Raw genomic sequence first — 24,650 nt, forward strand, 5'->3', positions numbered from 1 at the left:
ATAGACCGGAAATGGTTAAATCAACCTAGACTCTTGTGATATTCCCCTTTTAACGTGTTTGTGGCTAAAATGGTAGATTATCGATATCGTTGAACAATGATATTTTTATTTTGTTTTCTTAATCAAATGTTAAATAAATAATTTAATTACATTTAAGCGTGGACTAAGCATTGGAAATTTAACTACTGTCCGAAAATGCACACACGACTTTAAGTCTTTTTTTTTTATCGAAAATGATGGTTTAAAATATTTGATAAAAAAATATGTACACATTGAACGGTTCCTTTAAAAAGCGTATATGACGTAGAATATCCGTCGCTTAAAAGACAGACAACGAGTTCAAAGAGGTCCTGACATTTATTTAAATATCGATATGCACGTTTTAGTCAACTGCTATCAATGTGCGTGTGTTTAACCCCATCTGTTGTTAGATATCAACATATCACTTCCTCGTTCTTTATGGGTTAAATATTCTCCTAACATGTACCACTGAGTTTAAATGGCTAATGAAACAATTATCGCCTTACTTTTGTATTGGTGTGTGTGTGAAATAGCTTTATTTAACGTCCGCTTCCACCGAAGTGATATCGCAGACAATTGTATTGGTGACAATAGATCTGCTTTTGTACCGTGTACCACTGAGTTTACATGGCTGATGAAACCATTACCGCCTTACTTTTGTATTGGTGACAATAGATAATACCTTTGAACAATCATTTAATTCACCCTCTGACTAACATCGGCTTTATTCCCCTTTCAGAATAACACCCTTTGATCTGTACGCCATTTAAACAGAAATTAATAAGTAAATTTTGCCATTCCTTGTTAATCATTCATGTTAAAAACACCGGAGCTTATTAAACACTATGTTTCAGATTCTTCCGCAGATATTCCTGATTCTAATAGGTAAGTGTTCTATCTCAGACCATTTTCATACGCCCACATTTTCAGGTGGACGTATTATGCAGTCGCCCCTGTCCGTCCTAAATTTATTTGTGGGCACTCTACAGGTCAAATTTTGATCCGATTTTGACGAAACTTAAAATATAGGTCCATCATGGTTCCTGTCGATATTGGCATGTATCGGACCGTAACTTCATTGATTATGGCCCCTTTAGCTTGTGGGCTTGTGGGCACGCTAGAGTCACAATTTTCAATAGATTTTTTTATTCAAATCAAAAGATCCCTTTGTTCATTTTGGAAACATTGTTCACGTGTAGAATGTAGGGGATATCGCACGAACAGCGGAGATTCCATCTACCATCGACACCAAACTGCCAAGTGTCTAGCACATTGACGATTATAAAAAGTTAAAATTTGGAGTTAAAAAGGTTAAATATTTCATTGCTCTTCTGAGCTGTACATTTTTTAACACTTCACCAGAAAGAAACATGAACTCCAGGGCCGGATTAAAAGTCGCGGGACCCGTATAGTATAATACGTCATAATTGTAAAGTAGGTATTTCTGCCTTAAATATTTATTAATGACATATGACCCAATTCGATATCCTAATTAATAACCCTTACTGAGGGCGAGAATTGGCTGAAATCGCTTACCTTCAACGCCCAGTAGTTCATGAACGTTGATGACAGTATAGTAGTATTATATACTATTCAAAAAAAGTAGGGGATATTTGATTTTTAAGTGTTATTAAAGTCACCTAATGAAACTGACGAAGAAACAAATGACAAAATGAAATGAAGTTCACATTCATCGATTTATTCCAAATGATCGTTAGACTAAGTAAGGCACAGACTGACCATTATAAGGGTAAAATGATATTATTTTATCTCAGAGATCACTTATAAAAACATGGTAATGCACGGACTTTTTCTATTTTTCTTTCATGTTCACTTATCTAGTGACAGTCAATTTTTTTTATGAATTGTCAGATATCCCTTCACAGTCTCACACAACAACTTTTGGTATCGAAGGAATTATTAGTGAGCAGAAATTCGCCCATGTATTTGTTATCACCCGTCACTTCAGTCAGTTATATAGAGGGATAACTCGTGTTTTCCTTTTGCGTTCGTCACTTCCGATTGCTGAAATATTGATTACGCATCTATCGTAGCAATGATCACTGTGATAAAATAATATTTGGAATGTGTTTAACCAGTTCTATCACATATGTGATAATGACTGGCACCAAAATTGACCTTTAATTCAGGTGGATGTAATGAAACGGAATAGCGGTATAGAGTTTAACGTCTCGTTGGAACAATACATTGGTTATTCTGAGACTACAATATGCTTAAACTTTCCCGGCAGCTGCTTTTCTGTCTACCCATCTTTGAGTTCCGGGAGCCACGGTGGCTAGGTGAGTAATACGCTGGCTCGCATGTTGGCCAAGGTGGCTAGTCTTGAGGTCGCCGATTCGCTCCCGGTGTTGGCCGTGATTTTCCGACGTGGTTTCCCCTTGTCGGTGGTGCAGGACCTGACAAGAACAGCTGTCTAGTCGTTCGGATGGGACGAAGAACCCAAGTCACGTGTACACATTAGAGTGCATATAAAAGATCCCCTGTCAGTTGGAATTCGATACTAGAGTAGACCGTAATGCCGCTGTCCGGGCAAAATGTCCCTCATAGCACACTGTATGACGTATGTCCGTCTTCATTAGCAGAACAATAGGACGTTAAACCCGATTTCATTTCATTCTTCAAGTTCCTAGTGCCAGGAGTTCTCTGTACATGTACCCAAATCGTACACGGGTGGACGTGTTTTGGGTTATATCTGAACTACCACACAACATTTGTCTTGTCAAACCCTTCTGCGTGGGTAGTGGTATTGTGTGGGTCGTGCATGACGTCTGGGCAAGTCTTGCCAAACCAGTCAGCGTGAGCATGGTGTTACTTGGGCCGTGGACGACGTTACGACCACCGACATTCGGTCATTGGGTTTTTTTTCTAACCAAGCTCTATCCCGACCAGGTAGCCATCATTAGCACAAGATAGTGTCTATTTAACCTCTGTGGCCTTAATCTCTTGTCTTTGTCTGCGAAATCACATCAGTGGAAACAGACGTTAAGTAAAGCTATTTCACACACACAGAGAGTTTATCATGAAGATATAATATACTATTCAAAAAAAGTAGGGGATATTTGATTTTTAAGTGTTATTAAAGTCACCTAATGAAACTGACGAAGAAACAAATGACAAAATGAAATGAAGTTCACATTCATCGATTTATTCCAAATGATCGTTAGACTAAGTAAGGCACAGACTGACCATTATAAGGGTAAAATGATACCCGGGGTCAAACAGCAAAGTTACCACAGCATCACAACCAAGTCAGTAACGGGTAAATCCTCCTCTGTTTGCCAAACAAGCATTGATCCGACGTGGCATACTCCTAATGAGACGTCTAAGGTCATTTTGGTCCAGATTGTCCCATTTCTGTTGCAACGCAGCAGCAAGTTCTTGGACATTGGCAGGATTTTGTTGACGTTGACGTAACCTCTGTCCAAGCATGTCCCAGACATGCTCGATGGGGGAGAGGTCGGGACTCAGTGCTGGCCAAGGTAATGTGGTGATGTTCTGTTGTTGGAGGTAACCTGTAACGATCCTGGCCCTGTGACATCTTGCGTTGTCATCCTGGAAGATGAAACGGCGGCCATGACGTCGTGCGAACGGCACAACATGGACTGCCAAGATGTTGTCCCGGTAGTACTGGCCTGTAACACGCCCTGCAACAACATGTAAAGCCGTTCTTCCAGCAACAGTGATGCCTCCCCACACCATAACAGAACCACCCCCAAATCGATCATGTCTGATGACGTTAACGTCTTGGAAGCGCTCGTTTCGACGACGCCACACCCTCCTACGTCTGTCCAAAAAATCAACAGTGAACCTTGACTCATCTGAAAACATCACATTGCTCCAGCGTCGATTATCCCAGTGTTGACGATCCCTAGACCAACGACGTCTTGCCTGAATGTGATGATCTCTCAAACAAGGGATCACGCGAGGACGTCGGGCGCTAAGGTGACCCCTATGCAGTCGATTCCGAATCGTCTGGCCACTCACTCTCACACCAGTGTCTGTTTGAAGACGAGCGCTGATCTGATTTGCTGTGATGACACGATTTCTCAAGGCCAAGGTACGGATAAATCGATCCTGGGCTTGAGTTGTCGCCCTTGGTCGACCTGAGCGTGGTCTGTCCTGTACAGATTGTGTATCACGGTATCTGGACCATAGCCTGATTATCACAGACTGAGAAACATTCATCGTCCGCGCCACAACCGCCTGTGTTGTGCCGATCTGTAGCATGCCAAGGGCACGTAACCTTTCATTTTGGGTAAGCCGACGCATATCAAAATTTGTTTTCTGGTCACTAAAACAATTAAACTGATGTTTCCACCCTGGAATTCAATGCCACAATGACTGTAACATTCAAAGTCAGAGTCGTGCAAATCTTGGGTTGGACCCCCGTGATGATCCCAAGCATCACCTGCATTCCATGCGGTAGCTATTGGTGCGTTTGGGCGTCACATGTAACTGGAAATGTTTCTTCTGTTAGGTTCTATAGTGACTTTTTTCGTAGTCATTTGCATTTTTTAGTATTATGCCCCCAAAATCAAATATCCCCTACTTTTTTGAATAGTATAATACATGTAGTGCAGAATCACCGAATCGGGATGGCCAGCTTGCAGGCATTTAGGGAAATGCAGGGCCCGTGACATGTGCTACTAGATTACGCCAGTCTGATACATGTAACTGCCAGCAGTTTACTACAGAACTTTTCCCATTACTTCCAACACGACAAAACACAATGCAACCCTTTATTTGGACCAAACTCACGGAACTCATTCTTGTTAGACGATAGATTTAAATCTTTATATCATGACTTTTTCTGCATATGTGCCATGCTCCTGACCCTGAAGGTTTATTTTCTATTTTTCAGCCAGCTGTCTTATTAGAGCTGAAGAAGCAGTAAAACGAGTAAAACGGTCGAGTGGTGGCCGTAGTGGAGGCAGGGGGTATATAGTAGATTATGGCAGTAGGCACCAGCAGGGATACGGTGGAGGGAGTAGCGGCCAGGGATATAATGGTGGCGGAATGTACGCTGGTGGAAACCAAGGGGGTTATGGAGGAGGTAGTAGCAGTGGCTATGGTGGTGGCACCATTATGACCGGATATCCTACTGGGTATGGTAGCAGTATGTCTGGGTATAGTGGCATGATGGGCGGTTACGGTGCTATGGTGCCTATGTATAGTGGATATGGCACCAGTGGTTATGGTGGAATGATGGGCGGATATGGCACTGGAGGTTATGGTGGAATGATGGGTGGATATGGCACTGGAGGTTATGGTGGTGGAATGATGGGTGGATATGGTACTGGAGGTTATGGTGGAATGATGGGTGGATATGGCACTGGAGGGTATGGTGGAATGATGGGTGGATATGGCACTGGAGGGTATGGTGGAATGATGGGTGGATATGGCACTGGAGGGTATGGCGGGGGTTATGGGGGTGGGAGCAGCAGTTCAATGGTTGGTTAGATTGTTTAGTGTAAACACTAGAATTTCATCGTTCAGTATCCAGAATACATTGATATATTACGAAAGTTCGAGATTGAATTAAAGGACTGCGGACTATCGTGCCAAGGACTCACCTGTAGCTTTGAGCAAAAATGAAATAAAAGCTTTACATTTATACCCTATTTATGTTTCTTTTAATTGAAATTATGACACAATCGTCTCTTTGTTTTATATTGATATAAACGTCATTGTGCTTAGCCGAGGTCCCTTGTACTCATTGGCGTGCACGTAAAATATCCCTTGACAGTTGGAATTCGATATAAAAGTACGCAGCTGCCCGGGCAAAATTTTCCTCATAGCACACTGTATGGCGTATACCCGTCTTCATTAGCCCAAGAGCGGTGGGAGTGTGTGTGTGTGTGGTGGGGGAGGGGGGCGTGAAAAATGTTGTCTTGCTAACCTCGTCGGTTTTATCTATACAACACCGTTTCCTATCATTTGTAAAGATCACTTCAGCCAGATTCGTTATTGGATCACATACTGAGAACATAAGGCAACTGTTAACTAGTTCGGCCATGTTGTCAATACCCCCTGTTTTAGTTTTATCCGCACTTTAGTCCGCTTCATCTTGATCAGAAAATATATATCTTTACAGGGCATATTCCGTTATGACAGGTTGTAATGGAACACACTTTGTGATCAATCGAATACACTGAATGAAAAAGTAGAATTAGTTTTAGTTATCGGACATAATCTTAACATCATTAAGCCTGCATCCCAAGTATCTTATCATCCAGGATGTAAGCTATGTTGAAGTATATTTGATATTGCAGTGAGCAAGACGTTGGCTCGCTAACCCGGATGTCCGGTGTTCGATCCCTGCGTCGACCGTGAAAGTTGATCGGGATCGTCCTGCGTGGTTTACCCTTGTCAGTGTTGCAGGACAGAGGGCCTGGCAAGGGATTGAAAACCGAGATCCCGTGTAGACATTGGTGTGCACGTAAAATACCCCTTGACAGTTGAAATTTGATATCAGAGAAGGCCGTAGTGCCGCTGTCCGGGCATAATTTCCCTCATCGCACACTGGCGGGTATGCCCGTCTTTATTATCCCAGTTGGAACAGAACAGTACGTCGTTCAACCCTCTTTCATTTGGAAGACTATCACGACTAGACTGATTACCTGTTCCACAATTCTTAATTTCTCAAAATAGGTCCTCTAAACGTTCGGTGTTAACACTTTCAATTCGTAGAAATCACCCGGTCCGTTGGAAATGTTTAAGATATTTATGTTGAGAAATAACCACACTAGACCAGAGACGTTCTATCCAAGTTCCGTTTCGAATACCACAGCATGTTTGGTTTACATGTGCACATATCTTTAACATGTATCTTGAATTAAATTGGGTTTGAACGGTGCTATCTATCATCATCGGGCTTTTGTAAAACTTAATATCCAACACTTAGGTAGTTCTGTTAATTATGGCTGTGGTGGAAATTTGGAGAAAAGTTAGACCCGGATAAAGAGCAAAGTCAATGGGAAAATATCTGGTGGTCTCTCGCATCCGCCAAAGAGTATATCAGGAATCTCAAATACAGATTTCAGATGTGCACACAGAAAGTAGAGTATTTCGGAATAGGTAAAAGGTTAAAAGGTTATGTTATGTATCCAAGCAGCCACCCCGCGGGTTTTACCATTTGATAATCCAGGCTGGTATTCACGGCTCTATATAAGGTAAAACAAGTGTCGTGATGTAACACGGGGCTGATTGTGTATCATGACATAACATGAAGCCATGGTGTGTCATGATAAAACATGGGGCTGAAGGTGTGCTATGTTATAACAAGGGCCTGGCGATGTGTCATGATAAAATACGGGGCTGATGGTGTCTCATGACATAACAAGGGGCTGATGGCGTGTCATGATATAACGCGGGAGCTATGGTGTCATGATATAACACAGATCTGAGGACATGTCACTGATATAACATGGGACTGATGGTGCGTCATGATATAACAAGGGGCTGTTGATGATATAACGCGGAGCTGATAACGTGTCATGAACTTATCGGATAGTGTGGCATGATATAACGCGGGGCTGTTGGTGTGCCATGATATAACGCGGAGCTGATAGTGTGTCATGAATATTACGTGGGCCGATGATGCCTCATGACGTGTCTAATGCCGATTAATGTTCAATCACAATAAGTTCAAATACAATTAACAGTCACCCCTAAACAAGGAATATGGAATACACCACAACCCAAACTCAAACATTTAGAAATCCATGAATTTATTCACAAATATGCGTTTATATATAAGTACTTGGCATACGACAAGCGAAATATTTGACAGTAAGAGTGCGTATACTTAACAGAGTGGTATAAATTAGAGCAACACACACATTACTACATTGTTGAATTAATTACATTAAAGAAATCTAATTGTCTATAATAATATCAAAGGTATTATCTGAAAGACATGAAATTATTGCCAGTATTATTCAAATGGCAAAATGCCGAAGAGGTGGTGATCAATCTAAATGTTAATCAAAATTCGGTCGCTTATTGCTAGCACCAAAAACAAAATTTGATTGAAAAAATTTGATAGAAACAATCTTAAACATGAAATTTGAGAGTTTTTAAATGATAAATGATGTAGAGCGAACTAGACAGTGTCAATTAATCATTAATGTTGTTAAAACATTTTAAAAAATGGCAATTAATTATCAACAAAAATATTGCAGTTATTGCTAAGAGATATGATAATACTATGAACTATAGAAAATTGTATATTCATGATGTTATAAGATACACATGTATTTGTATATATTTTAATTAATGATATTATAATATAAAAAAGAATAGGTAAACCAACAGAAACATGGTTGATGATATACACGAATTAAAGCGAATAAATATATAATACTTTTACAATCGGGAGAGATTTAACGCACTTATGTATTTAACGTTGTTTATTATGAAGAACTAAAGTATAATTTCACATCTCGCAAGAGGCATTCAAACAATATCCTGTGCCCTTCGGGTTGACGATTTACCCTGCCTACATTTAACTATATTGTGCAGAAACGTTATGACGATTTATAGGCGCCTTGGAATCGGTATTATCTGCCTGTTTACCGGATAGTCAGAATTATCGAATGGTGAGTACGGTAGTTCATGCAATAGGCAGGGTGTGCTTAATTTAGCTAGAGCAGGTTATGATCATAGAGCTAAATATTGATTTAACTACATCCGTATGTTAAATCTCTCTCAATAAACCGGATCCTACGTCCATGTAATATTTAACCCGCTAGGCGTGACAACTATTATCGTCAACTTTGGGTGCTGCGCCACTCAGTATCTAAGAAGCCTACAGTTCAACAATAAAAAAGCTTGCTACTAAAAAGCTATAATTATTTACTTTATACACACTAAAAGAACCGTATATACATAACATATAATGTACCAAATATAGTACTCAAAAATAAATAATAATCTGGCCAAACAAAAAGACAACACACAGTTATAATAAACATTACACATTATACAAAAACACAATTAACATTAGATTTACATCAGCCAATCTTTGCTGGGTTCGAATCATGTCGTATGTACCGTAATTACAAATTCCCTTCACGAAAATACCACTCGAATCACGTGACATGTCATATGTTTTACTGGTGAAGTAGGAAATATGACTTTGTGATTTGGGGCGTTATTTTTAATTTGGAACCTCGTAATTACAGAAAACGCACGATTCGAACCCCGCTTTAAACAATTTCTTGTTGGAAGTTCATAGCACAATTGATATTTAAAATTGTACCTGCACAATAAAGCGAGTTGAGTGCAAACATGATTTTAAACACTGATTAATCAGAAAATTCCAGCGAGAAAATCGGACATAGAAGTAAGCACATTTCACAATGATAAATTTAGAACCTATTTCGTTCCAGTTTCTTGAATTTTAAACGATGACTTTAACCACAAAAGCGAAACGAAATATAGTCTGAATTTGACTCATCCCTATCATATGTCTCATTCCTATCATATGTCTCATTTGATTCATGTTTCTGAAGACAAAAGGTCAAAATTTAAACCTTTTGGTTTTCATGGAAAAAAAATGTAAAAGTTATAATTAAGCTTCCATAATTAAGTTATAGTTTCTTGTAATCACCCAAGTATCCATATTTTAGTCCAATATTCTACAATAAAATACACTGAATTTACGTATGTTCAATGACATAATCGTAGATGAAACATAATTTGATCCACAGTCTTAATCAATGATCAAGGCAAATAAAATTTCTGTACACTCAGTAGTGTACTTTCGCGAAAACAAAAATCTCTTAACGATTTATTTGCAGTTGTCTCCCTTGAACTGATATAACCATTTCAATATTTAAATCAATATATTCTTTAAGGCTGCATCAAGAGTAACTGGGGAATATCTTAAAAACAAAGACAAACTTGTAATAAATGTGGTTATCCCCCTTACTAATCTCGTATAAGTTGGCACCCATATCAAATGATTGATTGTGGTTACGTAGAACAAGTAACTATATAAATTCCAATATGGTTTGAAAGTGTTAGTCACTTAGTTACGACAAACCTCATATCAATCTAAGCTCCATTCTCGACCAACTGGTTGAGTATTGGTACATTAATACAACCGGTCTTAGTATTGGTTGTGCGGATCGAAATATCGGGCATAAATGTTAAATAGTAATGAAATATTTTGACATTTTGTACCGTATGCCATTATCATACAGCTAAATCTAAAAGTCGTTGATAATTTTAACAAAAATGGCTAATGTATTCTTACTTGATATAGCATTGCTATAATATAAAGATATAGCGATTTCCTCTCCTGAAGTTCGGCTAGACAATTTTATTTACCGCCATTACAATTCGTAGCGAAAACGTAGATTTGTTAACTGGGTAATGAAAGAATATTTTTTAAATTAATGAGGAATGCATGTTTAATAGATCACGTTCAACATTCATTATGCGAATTGTAAAATACTATATTATCAACTAACCTATAACCATAGCGACACAAATACACAAATATACGTTAACATACAAGATACATTAATTACGTCACTTCCGCCATTACCGCCATCATTTATCTCCTTTCCACCGTCTCCAGACACTTCACCCGGTTTCGTTGCTTCAACTGCATAAAAAACAAAGGCTTTGTGATTATTTGAATAAAAATATACAGAACGTAAATGATATGAAATGGAGGTTAATACCCTACTTTTCTGCTCCGACTGGGATAATGACGGACATACACCATGCAGTGTGCTATGAAGATACGTTTGAATATTCCGCCGCGCTCTGCCCTACGATTATTTTGCTTTCTAACCGTCACGGAACCTAGGTTTTCTTTTTATATCATCATAACGACTGGAAACTATTCTTTGCCAGACCCCCCTTCCTGCACCACTGACAAGGGTAAAATCATGGTGGTAAATCCCCGGGGTACTTTCTTGACCAACACTGTCATCAAACCCTGGACCTGCTTGTTTTAGTGAGCCCCTGAAGAAAGAAGATAAGGAGTGGGAGGACCTAGGTCATTGGCTATAAATCTGTCACTTATCATTAACTAGCTAATTGTAAAATAACTACGAATATTACCTCGCTAACTATAAATAGTAACTATTGTTCACCAATTTCGTAAAATAAGCGCGCATATTCACTATTAACACTAAATACAATCTGATTAAAACACAGATCCTATTTCGTTTCGTTTTTTATAGTTCAAAATTTCGTTTTACTTGTCCCTGCTACACTAGGATCTGGAAGAGGTGTTATATAACCCGCGTTCTGGTTAACTTGATGGATTAGCCAATGAAACGGTATGTTGCAGCGAGTTCTTGGCGTACGATGCACGGAACTGTGGGTATCCTACTAGAAACATCAACGCTGATTGGTTAATCAAATGTCTGGCGTCATAGGGCCAAAAGCCGCTCGTATGACTCCTGACGTGACCCCACTACAACTGGTCAGATCTTCATCGAATGTATAAAAAAGAGAAACGAAATATAGACCTGTGTTTTAATCAGATTGGCAATAAAGTAGTAAATGTTAAGCATTGATATCGTAAAATAACGTCGAATATTCGCCGTAACTGTGAATAGTAACTATTGTGTGTTAATGTTGCAAAATAACGGCGAATATTCCACTGGTTGTAATGTTAGCTTGCTAGTCGAAATGGCGACTACAAATACAGACAGTGCCACCTGGTGATTACAGGTATTGCTGTTGTTTCTATTAATAGATATATAACCAGTTGATTAAACATATAATATTTATTTTGATTGAGGGTGTGGGGGTAACGATGAGATATATAGATCTGACTAAGGTTTAACCACCCAACTAGACAGGTGCCCAATAACAAAGTTTTGAAAGTGTTTAGTTTCAATAGAGTACTACATAACTGGGCATGCGTAACTGTTCTGGATTACCTACGTTGGGAACTGTAGATCATTGCAAATCGGGACGTACATACATGTTTTATATTTTTGTGAAAATATACACAACCCTTAGCCCGACCCTAATATTGTTCAATTTAGAATTTAGGACCAAATCTAGTCCGAGAATTCAGATCCTATTAAAGTATTTCGTTTCGTTTTTTTATAGTTCAAAATTTCGATTTACTTGTCTTTACTGCACTAGGATCTGGAAGAGTTTTTATATTACCGAAGGGTTGGCTGAAGTGAGGGATAAGCCAATGAAACGGTATGTTACGGCGACTTCTTGGCTTGCCATGCACGGAACTTTGGGTAAACCACTAGGAACGTCAACGCTGACGTCATAGGGTCAAAACCGCCCGTAAGACCCCTGACACGACCTATCAGTACAACTTGTCAGATCTTCTGTAGTGTAAGCCATCGAAAGTATAAAAAAAGAAACGAAATATAGATCTTTATGTCAATCTGACGTCAACTACTACCGCTTGGGCGTCTGCAAGGTATTGCGAACGATATGACGACATCGATGACGAGAGAGAGAGAGAGAGAGAGAGAGTAAGTTCAAGTTTATTTCAATAATTCGCTTGTGTGTAGGGGTCTTTAGCAGCGGGAGGAAACCGGAGGCTACCCTACTCGTTGTCACTTACAACCGGGGAATCGAAACCCCGCCAGTTGACTCAATGACAGACCGTATGACTCAGCGCGCACGTGTTAACCATTCGGCCATCCGGCCCCCCGGTGACGACAATATACGACAACATATACCTGTTGGTGTATACAATAAATATCATCTTACCTATTGGTGTATTCTTATCTATTGGTTTCACTTCAGGTTCACTTTCTTCTTCTGGTTCGACATATCGGATGCAATCTGTGTATTCTGGGTAGTTAGCAGGACACATCATAGGAGCTGTTGATTCGTCTAAACCTATACAATATAAATATAACACTGTCAGATCATTGGTGATAGCCCATGATCAATTCGCGGGTTACTTCCCCCGATTTCAATACCCACACACAGAGATTAATATTGTTCAGGATAGTTCTCCAAACCAAATAATTTAAAGGACAATATTGGTGCCAGTCATTATCACATATGTGATAAAATTGGTTAAACACGTTCCAAATATTATTTTATCTCAGAGATCACTTATAAAAACATGGTAATGCACGGACTTTTTCTATATTTCTTTCATGTTCACCCATCTAGTGACAGTCAATTTTTTTTATGAATTGTCAGATATCCTTTCACAGTCTCACACAACAACTTTTGGTCTTCGAAGGAATTATTAGTGAGCAGAAATTCGCCCATGTATTTGTTATCACCCGTCACTTCAGTCAGTTATATAGAGGGATAACTCGTGTTTTCCTTTTGCGTTCGTCACTTCCGATTGCTGAAATATTGATTACGCATCTATCGTAGCAATGATCACTGTGATAAAATAATATTTGGAATGTGTTTAACCAGTTCTATCACATATGTGATAATGACTGGCACCAAAATTGACCTTTAATTCAGGTGGATGTAATGAAACGGAATAGCGGTATAGAGTTTAACGTCTCGTTGGAACAATACATTGGTTATTCTGAGACTACAATATGCTTAAACTTTCCCGGCAGCTGCGTTTCTGTCTACCCATCTTTGAGTTCCGGGAGCCACGGTGGCTAGGTGAGTAATACGTTGGCTCGCATGTTGGCCAAGGTGGCTAGTCTTCAGGTCGCCGATTCGCTCCCGGTGTTGGCCGTGATTTTCCGACGTGGTTTCCCCTTGTCGGTGGTGCAGGACCTGACAAGAACAGCTGTCTAGTCGTTCGGATGGGACGAAGAACCCAGGTCACGTGTACACATTAGAGTGCACATAAAAGATCCCCTGTCAGTTGGAATTCGATACAAGAGTAGACCGTAATGCCGCTGTCCGGGCAAAATGTCCCTCATAGCACACTGTATGACGTATGCCCGTCTTCATTAGCCAAGTCGGAGCAGAACAATAGGACGTTAAACCCGATTTCATTTCATTCTTCAAGTTCCTAGTGCCAGGAGTTCTCTGTACATGTACCCAAATCGTACACGGGTGGACGTGTTTTTGTGTTATATCTGAACTACCACACAACATTTGTCTTGTCAAACCCTTCTGCGTGGGTTGTGGTATTGTGTGGGTCCTGCATGACGTCTGGGCAAGTCTTGCCAAACCAGTCAGCGTGAGCATGGTGTTACTAGGGCCGTGGACGACGTTACGACCACCGACGTTCGGTCATTGGTTTTTTTTTTCTAACCAAGCTCTATCCCGACCAGGTAGCCCTCATTAGCACAACATAGTGTCTATTTAACCTCTGTAGCCTTAATCTCTTGTCTTTGTCTGCGAAATCACATCAGTGGAAACAGACGTTAAGTAAAGCTATTTCACACACACAGAGAGTTTATCATGAAGATATAATATAAATCATAGGGTTTATCATGAAGATAAATAAATCATAGTGTGCATCATGGCGATATATAAATCATAGGGTTTATCATGACGATATATACATCATAGGGTTTATCATGGAGATATATAATATAAATCATAGTGTGTATCATGGCGATATATAAATCATAGGGTTTATCATGACGATATATACATCATAGGGTTTATCATGGAGATATAGAATATAAATCATAGGGTTTATTGTGGAGATATATAAATCACAGAGTTTCTTATGGAGTTATATAAATCATAGGGTATATCATGGAGATATATAAATCATAGGGTATATCGTTGAGATATATAAATCATAGGGTTTATCGTGGAGATATATAAATCATAGGGTTTATCGTGGAGATAAATAAATCAGAGGCTTCGCCATGAATAAATATATATCAGAGGGTATATCATAGAGATATATAAATAAGAGGGTTTACAAACCTTGTGGATAGTTAATATCATGTTCACATAAAATTGAAATTTCTTCTAAATACTGTTCGCTAGGTACGTCTTCCTTATAGATAGGAGTAAGTTCCGTACTTAGAAAGACGACAAAATCCTGTCCAGTAGTAAGTTCAGTGGAATGGCACAGCCCTGGAACAAAACCTGAAAAATAAAAAATATCATGATTACGATTCAGTTCATCTAACTGTAAGTGACGGGTATCATGCACTAGGAACGATTAATTGAATTTCACATAGCTGACTGAGTTCTCTCCAACGTTTGTATCTCTCATAAACCATACGTTGCGAACAGTAGTACATCGATACGGCACAGACACTTAAAAACGTCAAGCGGAAAAAATCTATAAGACCGTAAAATCAGACGAGCTCCCACTAGGTAACACCCCGGTCCACAAGACAAAGTCCGACGTAAGAGCCCAGATGTGCCCGAACCAGCTGACCACCATATCCCACCACACCCACGACTCTACAAGACAACACCCATCTCCTAAAGAAAACCTCCCGAAGAGCAGTCCAGATGTGCCTAGCATTTTGATACACTAGATTTACGCTTCGTTCTAATATATTTTGCAGGTTGCATGTTTTCTAAGTGTTGCCTCTGAATATCTGAGTACATGAAAGAAATAAGAACAATAATTCTAGTGGAAACCCTCACTGTTGAAACTCTTGTTTTTACAAGCGTGGCATAAAAAACAAATTCATAAAAACAATCATTCAATTATTAAAGGGTAATGTTTTTCATTCGTCACGTTTACTACAAAAATGTTTTAATTATCCAGTGAATGGACAGCAGTTAACTACTGCTTAGAGTCATTAGGCAAACACCGAGTTTATTCAGATTCATCATGAATTGCAAAGAAGATCTTTAAAACCTCCGATCAAACTAATTTCGCTCGCAGCTTCTTCAATCATGTAATCAATTTAATTTTGACGAATACTGCTCGAAAATAAAGAATATTCGCGGTAAATCTCCTTTATCTAATGTAGCAGAAGTCGGCATTAAATTGATCGACCAATGATGCAGCCAATATTGCAGCTTCTATGACTCAATATGCTGACTCAGGGTTATACAAATCATGTTTTAGTACAGCAATCTGTCATCTCTGCTTTGAATCAATCGAAATGCAAAGGCGTTTAGCGTCCCATCGTTCTGCGCCACATACGCCGTGCAGAGTAATATGAGGGAAATTGTGCCCGGACAGGGCGTTACCGCCTGTTCTTCATCGAATTCTAACTGAAAAGGGGTCGTTTACATGTCCGCAAACGTGAACACTGGTTCTCGGTTTTTCATGCCACCAAAACAAGGGCTAACCACGCTGGAAGCTGCTTATTAAGCCAGTGTCTTTCAGATTGAGCCACTGTGGGCCGATATGAATAATGCATAGACTCGACAGTATTTAGAAGATCGAGACGACTGGTGTTTTGCTGTGGGAATTTCTGAGATGCTATATTTTACTACTAGATCGAATTTAAATGTTGAAACAAGCAATTGTGGACGCTGGACCGACGGACGGACGGGGTCGACGACAATATATGGTTATATTTCAATATGGGCGTATAAAAATCACCATCCATATTGGTTGGCAAAAAAAAAAGAAAACGAAAAGATTGAGCAAGCTTTTTTCCATTTTGCTAATTTAGATATTGCTATAATAATTTATTTCAATACATCTGATTGGGTTCCACCGTGTCACAAATACAGTTAATGAGCCCACATGTTCTGGAATATTCCAGCCAATTTCCTAATTACATAACAAATCCAACTTTGGCACGGGAAGAGTTTTCCGTAGGAGTTGACATGAATGTTACATATGTTACATTCATTACCAATAACCTTGTTTCTAGAACACCATGACATTAATGAACAAAAAAACCTTAATTATATCAACCAATATTAATAAAACTACTGGCACCAAATTCAACAGCCTAGAGAGTTAATTATCGTCTCCAGCCATATGCATCACCATAAAATACGTATCTGATAAATCAGATCAAATCGATCATCAAGAATATTGAATATTCAAATCAGATGACAAATAGTAGGCTCAAACAAATCGGTACTCAATGTACCCTAATTTACTCGGTATTTCGATTGAATTTTCAAATGTATTGATAGTGTTTCTGTCTCTCCCCACCAACGTCCCACGCAGATGGAAGCAAGTACCCAATCAATAATCTGACCACATCAGACAAGCCATACACGATAGATGTAATCAAACATTTTATAGATTGCTTGCTTCTCATATTTCAACAAAATAATCATTTCTAGTTCGTGGTTCTTCTTGGTTACGTAGTTCAGAGATCATTCAAATCAGAAAAAATCCATACCCAGTTACGAGCCACGATGGCGGAGTGAATATAACGTTCACGTAACACAACCAATGACAGTGGGAATTCGATGAATAGTACGCTGCAACACAAATGGAATGAAATAAATGGGGTTTAACGTTCTACTGTTCTGCTCCGAACTGAGTTAATGAAGACGGGCATACGCCATACAGTGTGCTATGAGGGAAATTTTGCCCGGACAGCGGCACTACGGCCTACTCTTATATCGAATTCCAACTGTCAAGGGATCTTTACGTGCACGCCAATGTGTACACGGGACCTCGATTGTTCGTCCCATCCGAACGACTAGACAGCTGTTCTTGTCATGCACGCTGCAACACAACATGGAACACATTACATCGTGTATACCCATCTTCACGAGGATGGTTGGTGGAGAGAGAGAGAGAGATAGAGAAATGGTGTTTAACGCCCACTAAACACAAACTAGGTCATTTCGGGACTAACATAGGGTTTAATTTTATTTCAATAATTCGCTTGCGCGTAGGGGTCTTTAGCAGTGGGAGGAAACCGGAGGACCCGGTGAAAACCCACGAGGTTGGACAGGCGACCCTACTCCTTGTCACATACAACCGGGGATTCGAAACCAGGTGGGTGGAGACAAATGGAAGCCCAGTTCATTTATAATACCGAGTTATTGTGTAACCCTTTCTGAAGAACATGTACATGTACAAGAATTTACTGCTAAATAAAAGTTAATACCCACCAGGAAGCACGAGTGATATTATTATCTTACTTTTTTTAAAAATTGGCAAGCGATGTTTTCTCTGAAAATACTTGCATATCTTGTATATGATAGGTAATAAAATAAAAGTACTGTTTTATGTTAAGCTAGATAAAACTGAATAAAAAACCCGATACAAGAATATTATTATAAACGAACACACGATTTAACGGGTCGTTGTAACAGATATGATAGTGAGCAGGCCCGTAGCTAGTGTGGGGGGGGGGGGGGAGGTGCAAGCGGACAGCCCAACCAATGTTGGTCGTTGGATTCGTATAGCGTCCAATGAAAAGGGACTGCAGACATGATGCTAATCAATGTAGGTTATGACTTTGTTGGAAGTACCAATAAATATGGTTAATTTTATCGGCCATTTTTATTTTGGGTTGTATAGGTTTCAGGGGTTCTGCTTTGTCCGGGGGCCAATAATGCTGTTACGAAGACTATGACTCTGAACGACCCAACGCCCCATTCGACTCTCGTACCAGAAACTCTTTGGTTACAAATTTTACTGAGCCAAATACCACAATCCTCGCTATAGGTGTTGTGTTTTACGTTAATATAATTAGACAACTGTACTAGTAATATTGAATTAATATAATCTAGCTATTGGGAATATTACTATTTTCAATACATTCTTATCTAGTTAAAATACAGATCTATATTTCGTTTCGTTTCGTATATTTTCGATGGCCTACACTACTAGTGTATTTAAGTCAAGTGAAACGAAATTTTGAACTATAAAAACGAAACGAAATAGGATCTGTATTTTAATGAGATTGAATACATTCTTATCTAGTACTCCATTCATACAAACTGTTTTTAAAAAAACAATATAGAACATAGCAGATGGGGGAAACCCATATTAATAGGCAAGAAACTCTGCAAGCCTGGAATCGAAACTACGCGTTTGCCCTTTGTTCAATGCCCGTTTTGTTGTTGATTACCACTTAACGACTTTATTTGAAACCACACACGTATTTATTAATTCGTTTCTTTAAGACATTTTTTTTCATCAGCGATTAAACATAAATAAAATAGTTTATCCTATTTTTATCTTAGACGAGTAAAGAGATAGACAAATAATATAATATATTTACATGACCAGGAAGCAGAAGATACGTTCTAGACCATCTTATCATAGAAAGCATTTAAAATAAATTAAATAAAAACACGCTAGTTTCTTTATCTCTATACCTATAAAGATCTTAAATAATAACATATATATTTGCACTAAACGTCATAGTAAAACTACGCTAAAAAAACACGCGCGTGCACAAGACACATTTTTAACATTCTTGAGTAGAAACCAAACGGATTGAATTACATGTACTTATTAAAACAGTTATTCCAGCAGCGTAACGTCTGCTCGTAATAGAAGATGGTGGCACGGTATTCCAGAGTTAGGATATTTTTTTTTTGTTATATGGGATTCGGACGAAATTCTGTAATAAACATGCTTCTACACAGCATCTCACAAAAATTAAATTATTGACACGGTAATTATTCCCTAAGGTCAGCGTATCGAGTGGGTGTGAAAAATTTAAAAAAATTCTCGGTGAAATATTTGATTTTAGAGTATGTACTGGATAAAGAACTCAATTAAAAGAAATATTAAAGTAAATCGATCATAAAGAGGGCAAATTGGCTATTGGGCTTGCCAATAACTATGATAAAAAAGTGAGTTCATTGTGTTATGAAATCTGTCGGAACCCCTCGGCACCGTCACTGTAATGGAGAGGGGCACATGTCAATGGTGTAATCTTTCAGAGGCATTTAGTAACTGGATAGAGCAATACACAAAAACACATACTTGTGGAAAAACACCTACTTAATTTATTGGGCGACGTTTCGAAGAGTATTCTCTCAACGTTATCAAGCTATCAATCAATGGTGTACATGTTCTACACTGGATTGCCGTGTTACACTATGTATTTTTAAACATTTACGTCGGATGGGTGATGTGCACCGTATCCTTTGGCGCCGTCACTGTAATTGAGATGGATCCACTACCGTGTTACTCTGTATTCTATCTATATATATATTTGTGACTGTCGTTTGTCTGTCTGTCTGTCTGTCTGTTCGGGGTTGGCGGCTACACTAGGTCTGCCCCGAGTCTGAAATTTGGGGTATAGGGGTAGCTCGGACCGGGGAGTAACATAGGCTAGGTGGCGTTAGTCTACCACTTCCGGTTTCGGAGTTATGACCCCCGAGCGAAGCCAGTCTGTTCGGGGTTGGCGGCTACACTAGGTCTGCCCCGAGTCTGAAATTTGGGGTATAGGGGTAGCTCGGACCGGGAGTAACATAGACCAGGTGGCGTTAGTCTACCACTTCCGGTTTCGGAGTTATGACTCCCGAGCGAAGCCGGGTATCTGTCTGTCTGTCTGTTCGGGGTTGGCGGCTACACTAGGTCTGCCCCGAGTCTGAAATTTGGGGTATAGGGGTAGCTCGGACCGGGGAGTAACATAAGCCAGGTGGCGTTAGTCTACCACTTCCGGTTTCGGAGTTATGACACCCGAGCAAAGCCGGGTATCCTGCTAGTTATACATTTTTTACATTGGATTTGGAGGGACGGTGTACATGTACCTCTAACTATGCAGTTCTACGCTCGATCGACGTGGAACTCTATATTTAAACATATTTCATATCATACGTGTAGGCTGCATGGCACACTCTCCACCCTCTGGCGCCGCCATTGTAATACCGGGTATTTCTACATTGGACTGATGTATTTAAATGTATTTCACCAGATGTGTAATAAATAAAACTGTATGTAATTCTAGACATGATATATTGTAACAACATGATAATCGTGTCTATGTTTATCATTATTATCATCACTAACTAATCGTAAATAGTTAAACTAACATCTTTCATCAGATGTCAGTTTTTAAAGTGAAAATAACACACCATCTTATCACTCAGATCATCGTATACAATTTGAACCAGCAAATACATTTCCGTACACCGTATACCATTTGAACTTTATGTCGTACACCGTATAGAATTTGAAACATATAAGACATTTTCGTACACCGTATACCAATTGAAAATTATGCCGTACACCGGATACCATTTGAAACTTATGTCGTGCACCGTATAGAATTTGGAACACATAAAATATTTTCGTACTCCGTATAGAATTTGAAACATATAAACCATTTTCGTACACCGTATATAATTTGAAACATATAAAACATTTCCGTACATCGTATAGAATTTGAAACTTATGTCGTACACCGTATAGAATTTGAAACACAAAATACATTTTCGTACTCTATAGAATTTGAAACACATAAAACAATGTCGCACACCGGATAGAATTTGAAACATATGAAACAAATACACCCACGCCCGACATTATAGTGGCAAAACGTCTATGAAAGATCGAATAACTTATCCTCATTAATCAGTATATGCATTGAGACATTCGCGGTTTAAATTAAGCTCCAGAGCAGTGGTTCTCAACCTTGTTTTTTCCAATGGCACACATTTGAACACAAAAAAGCGGCACACCTGGCTATATATATATATATATATGAAACATACCACCGTAGACACAGACTAGATATAGACGCATAGAATGACTCAAACTATGAACTTTATTGCAGTGTTTCGAATTCCATCAGTAAAATGGCTGGCTTCTTAAGTGAGAAATTTTATTAGTATGCCGTCCAAAATTTCACGGCACACATTTGGAAGATCTCGCGGCAATACCCAATGTGTATCTCTCTATAAGGCCACTTATTTTATGATCAGTAGCTGAATACCGCGTTTTATCAGTGAAATAAAAGTGTTATTCCACTGGCTAGCAGTAGTCCATGTTGTTTTTGCCTAAAATGATTGTAAAATCATAAAATAAATAGAACATTTGTCGTTTTGTCGTGAATAACATATTTTATTTCATCTCTAAGCAAGAAAACATTTATATTTTCACTCATGCTACGCATTCGTGAAAATATCAGTTTTCTTGCTTCTCGATGAAATAAAATATGTTATTCACTCTAAAACGACAAATATCCTCTATTTATTGTGAATGGACGTTGTTCTGGTAGCCAACTGATTTTTAAGAATTTGAGTTTTCGAACATTGTATTTGAGACTTAAGTGTGGAGGCTTGTACAATTCATTAAATTTGTTGAGTTTTATTAGTTAATAACAGCATTGCTACTTTAATATAAATTGCTGACGTCAAGAATCAACGTAGACAGAGCAAATGAAGCAGTTTATAATATCTGACCTTATATAATGGCGAAATGAAGAATTAGACAGATGTAAAGAAGCGATACCCACGTCACTCCCAAAACAGACTTGTGGGTGTGATTATTTATAATATATAACTCTTCTGGTTAACATTAATGTTGTATTTTAGAACTATTTAACTGGATCTGTCTAGATAATTCAACGAAAGGGTTGTTGCAGGAATTGTCTGCCTTCATATCCATCAACTGTATACATTTTAAAGTGCTACTACAAATCAATTTTATACATTTGCAGGAATGTTCCACGGGTGTTGTTAACGTAAACTGTTTAAATTTAAAGTGATGTTTTACAGCTATTACCAATGATCTGTAGTTAAGCTACCGGAAATTACACAATGGGTATTAAAAGGGTGTAATCGTGTAAACAAGTAAGTCTGGCTATTCCGTCCTCCTCCCTTTATTCCAGACAAATGTATATATTAATTCATCCGGCTTTCATCACTTAAAGATCGCACTTATTTGCTAACCGCGCCACTAATATTAAGTTAATTCCCCTCTTTTGGTTACCCAAGAATACATTACCCAATTCACACACATTTGTATATGGTGCGTTGCTGATCAGAATGACGTTAAACCCCATTCATTTCGTGTTATAGAATCGAAGAAAGGGGTTTGAATTTACATTTTCTGCTAGATTTTGATGAATATTAATAATGCAAAGTGTTAAATCCCTGAAAATTTCATTTCTAATTTATATTTTCAGTGCATGTAAAAACATCGACAGTTATATATCACTTGCTATTCTTGAGCAAATTTATTAATTGACTTTCTTCAAGGACATGGTATTTTTAGTTTTAAAAGATTGGAAGATAATAAAACTAAAGCACGTGCCTTACAAACAGTGCCAAAATTTGTGATATCATCTATCCATGTTTTTTTGTTGTTTGCCATCTAATCACGATAAACATATCTCATATCAGATAGTCATATACAGGTGTTAACCCTCTCGTGAAGCAAAAATTTCGTAACCCTTCCCTATGTCCATTTAGGGTAGTATCCATGCCTAGAAAACAAGCTACTCCCACGGCATCAATAACTCAAACAAGCACAAGGGGTGTGACACAGTCCCGTAGATATACATTGTCCGTCAATTTTACAGCACCCCTGAAAACACTTCCCGCCCCCTCGTTGCTCAGAGCTAGTTACGACCCTGATGAAACAATATATACTTTAATACAGCTATCAGATTGGACTATTTAATACAGAAATCAGAATGAGTTATGAGTGTGAGGTGCATGCATATCCTGCCACGTGCTATAAACAACCAATTTTGCTAATTCATCTGTCAAACGTTACTTTAAAATCATCTGACTAATCAGTGAAATGAAACTCATGGATAGATTGAAAGTCCATGGGGTCCGCGCGGAAATCAACGCAGAATGGGTGATTTAAAGAGTTTTTCATGAAACAGAATAACCGTTAAGTGGATTGCTGAAACACAAATAACAGCGATAATCCCTGGTATGCAGTGATTATAAAAATGATGATGTATTTTCCGGACATACAATCTTCATTCATTCAACAAAAGTTGTTTTTGCCAGAAGGAAACAAACAAACAATTCTCAAGGTTATAAGTAAACAATGGATGTATTATGAAGATGTATATACAGACATATAACAAGATATGTAAAGTGGCATCAGGTGTTCCCCAGAAAGTTGGCATAGAGAGGATAGAATAAATAATATCTAATGGGCACCACACCTGTGATCTAATTCTAACTCCATAAGAAGGACAGCGTGGGGGATGGGTGTGGGGTTAAATCCAGTGATTCTCATCCAGTGTGCCGCGAGATCTTCCTGAGTGTGCCACGAAATTTTGAACGACACACTAAGATTATGCGAAAAACCACATGATCCCAATTGAGTATTCACTGGTGTTTTATATTGATAAGTCCATAGCTGTGTTTTCTTTATTTAGTTTGAGTCATTCTATTCTATGTGTCTATGACTAGTCTCTGTCTACGGTTTTATGCCGTCTGACTTATAATGTTTTTATTTTGAAAAATTCAAATATTTTTCATATATATTTAGCCAGGTGTGCCGCTATTTTTTCATATGTACCAAAGTGTGCCGTTGGCAAAAAAAGGCTGAGAACCACTGTGTTAATCTATTAAACGTTACCATATGCATATAGTAATCGGCGCACCCTTCTCTATACACGACGCTTTTCAATTAAAATAGTTATTGCAAATAGAGATGCCTTCGCCAGCTCGAAGAAGCAATTGTGAAACTATATTATAATGAGGTTATCACACAGATCAGCAGTGAATTTTCGCTAGGCCTCAACAATCACTGATAAGGATGACATCGATGCGACTTAATGAGTCCCAAATATTAACTTTTTTCTTCCGTCAAATTAAATTCTAAAACTTTTTTTTCATTTATTAGAAAAATAAATAAAGACGTTTGAATTATTTGTAGGTAAAAATCATTTCCT

General features: G+C 38.5%; 2 long non-coding RNA genes across 2 annotated transcripts in view; one reads left to right on the forward strand and one right to left on the reverse strand.

The window, feature by feature from the left end:
* The first annotated feature begins 222 nt into the window (after nucleotides 1–222).
* On the forward strand, nucleotides 223–5,656 carry LOC130013631 (uncharacterized). Its single transcript, XR_008788839.1, has 2 exons — nucleotides 223–906; nucleotides 4,904–5,656. It is a non-coding gene; the product is annotated as an uncharacterized LOC130013631 (long non-coding RNA).
* Nucleotides 5,657–7,755: 2,099 nt separating this feature from the next.
* LOC126828515 (uncharacterized) overlaps nucleotides 7,756–24,650 on the reverse strand; it is an 80,581-nt gene continuing 63,686 nt past the window's right edge. Inside the window, exons 2-4 of the long non-coding RNA XR_007683106.2 lie at nucleotides 14,860–15,024; nucleotides 12,754–12,885; nucleotides 7,756–10,657 (exon numbers count right to left, since the gene is read on the reverse strand). This is a non-coding gene — a long non-coding RNA (uncharacterized LOC126828515). The remainder of the gene's footprint in view (nucleotides 10,658–12,753; nucleotides 12,886–14,859; nucleotides 15,025–24,650) is intronic.

Source organism: Patella vulgata, chromosome 7 (genome assembly GCF_932274485.2).
Source record: "Patella vulgata chromosome 7, xgPatVulg1.2, whole genome shotgun sequence".
NCBI lineage: Eukaryota > Metazoa > Mollusca > Gastropoda > Patellidae > Patella > Patella vulgata.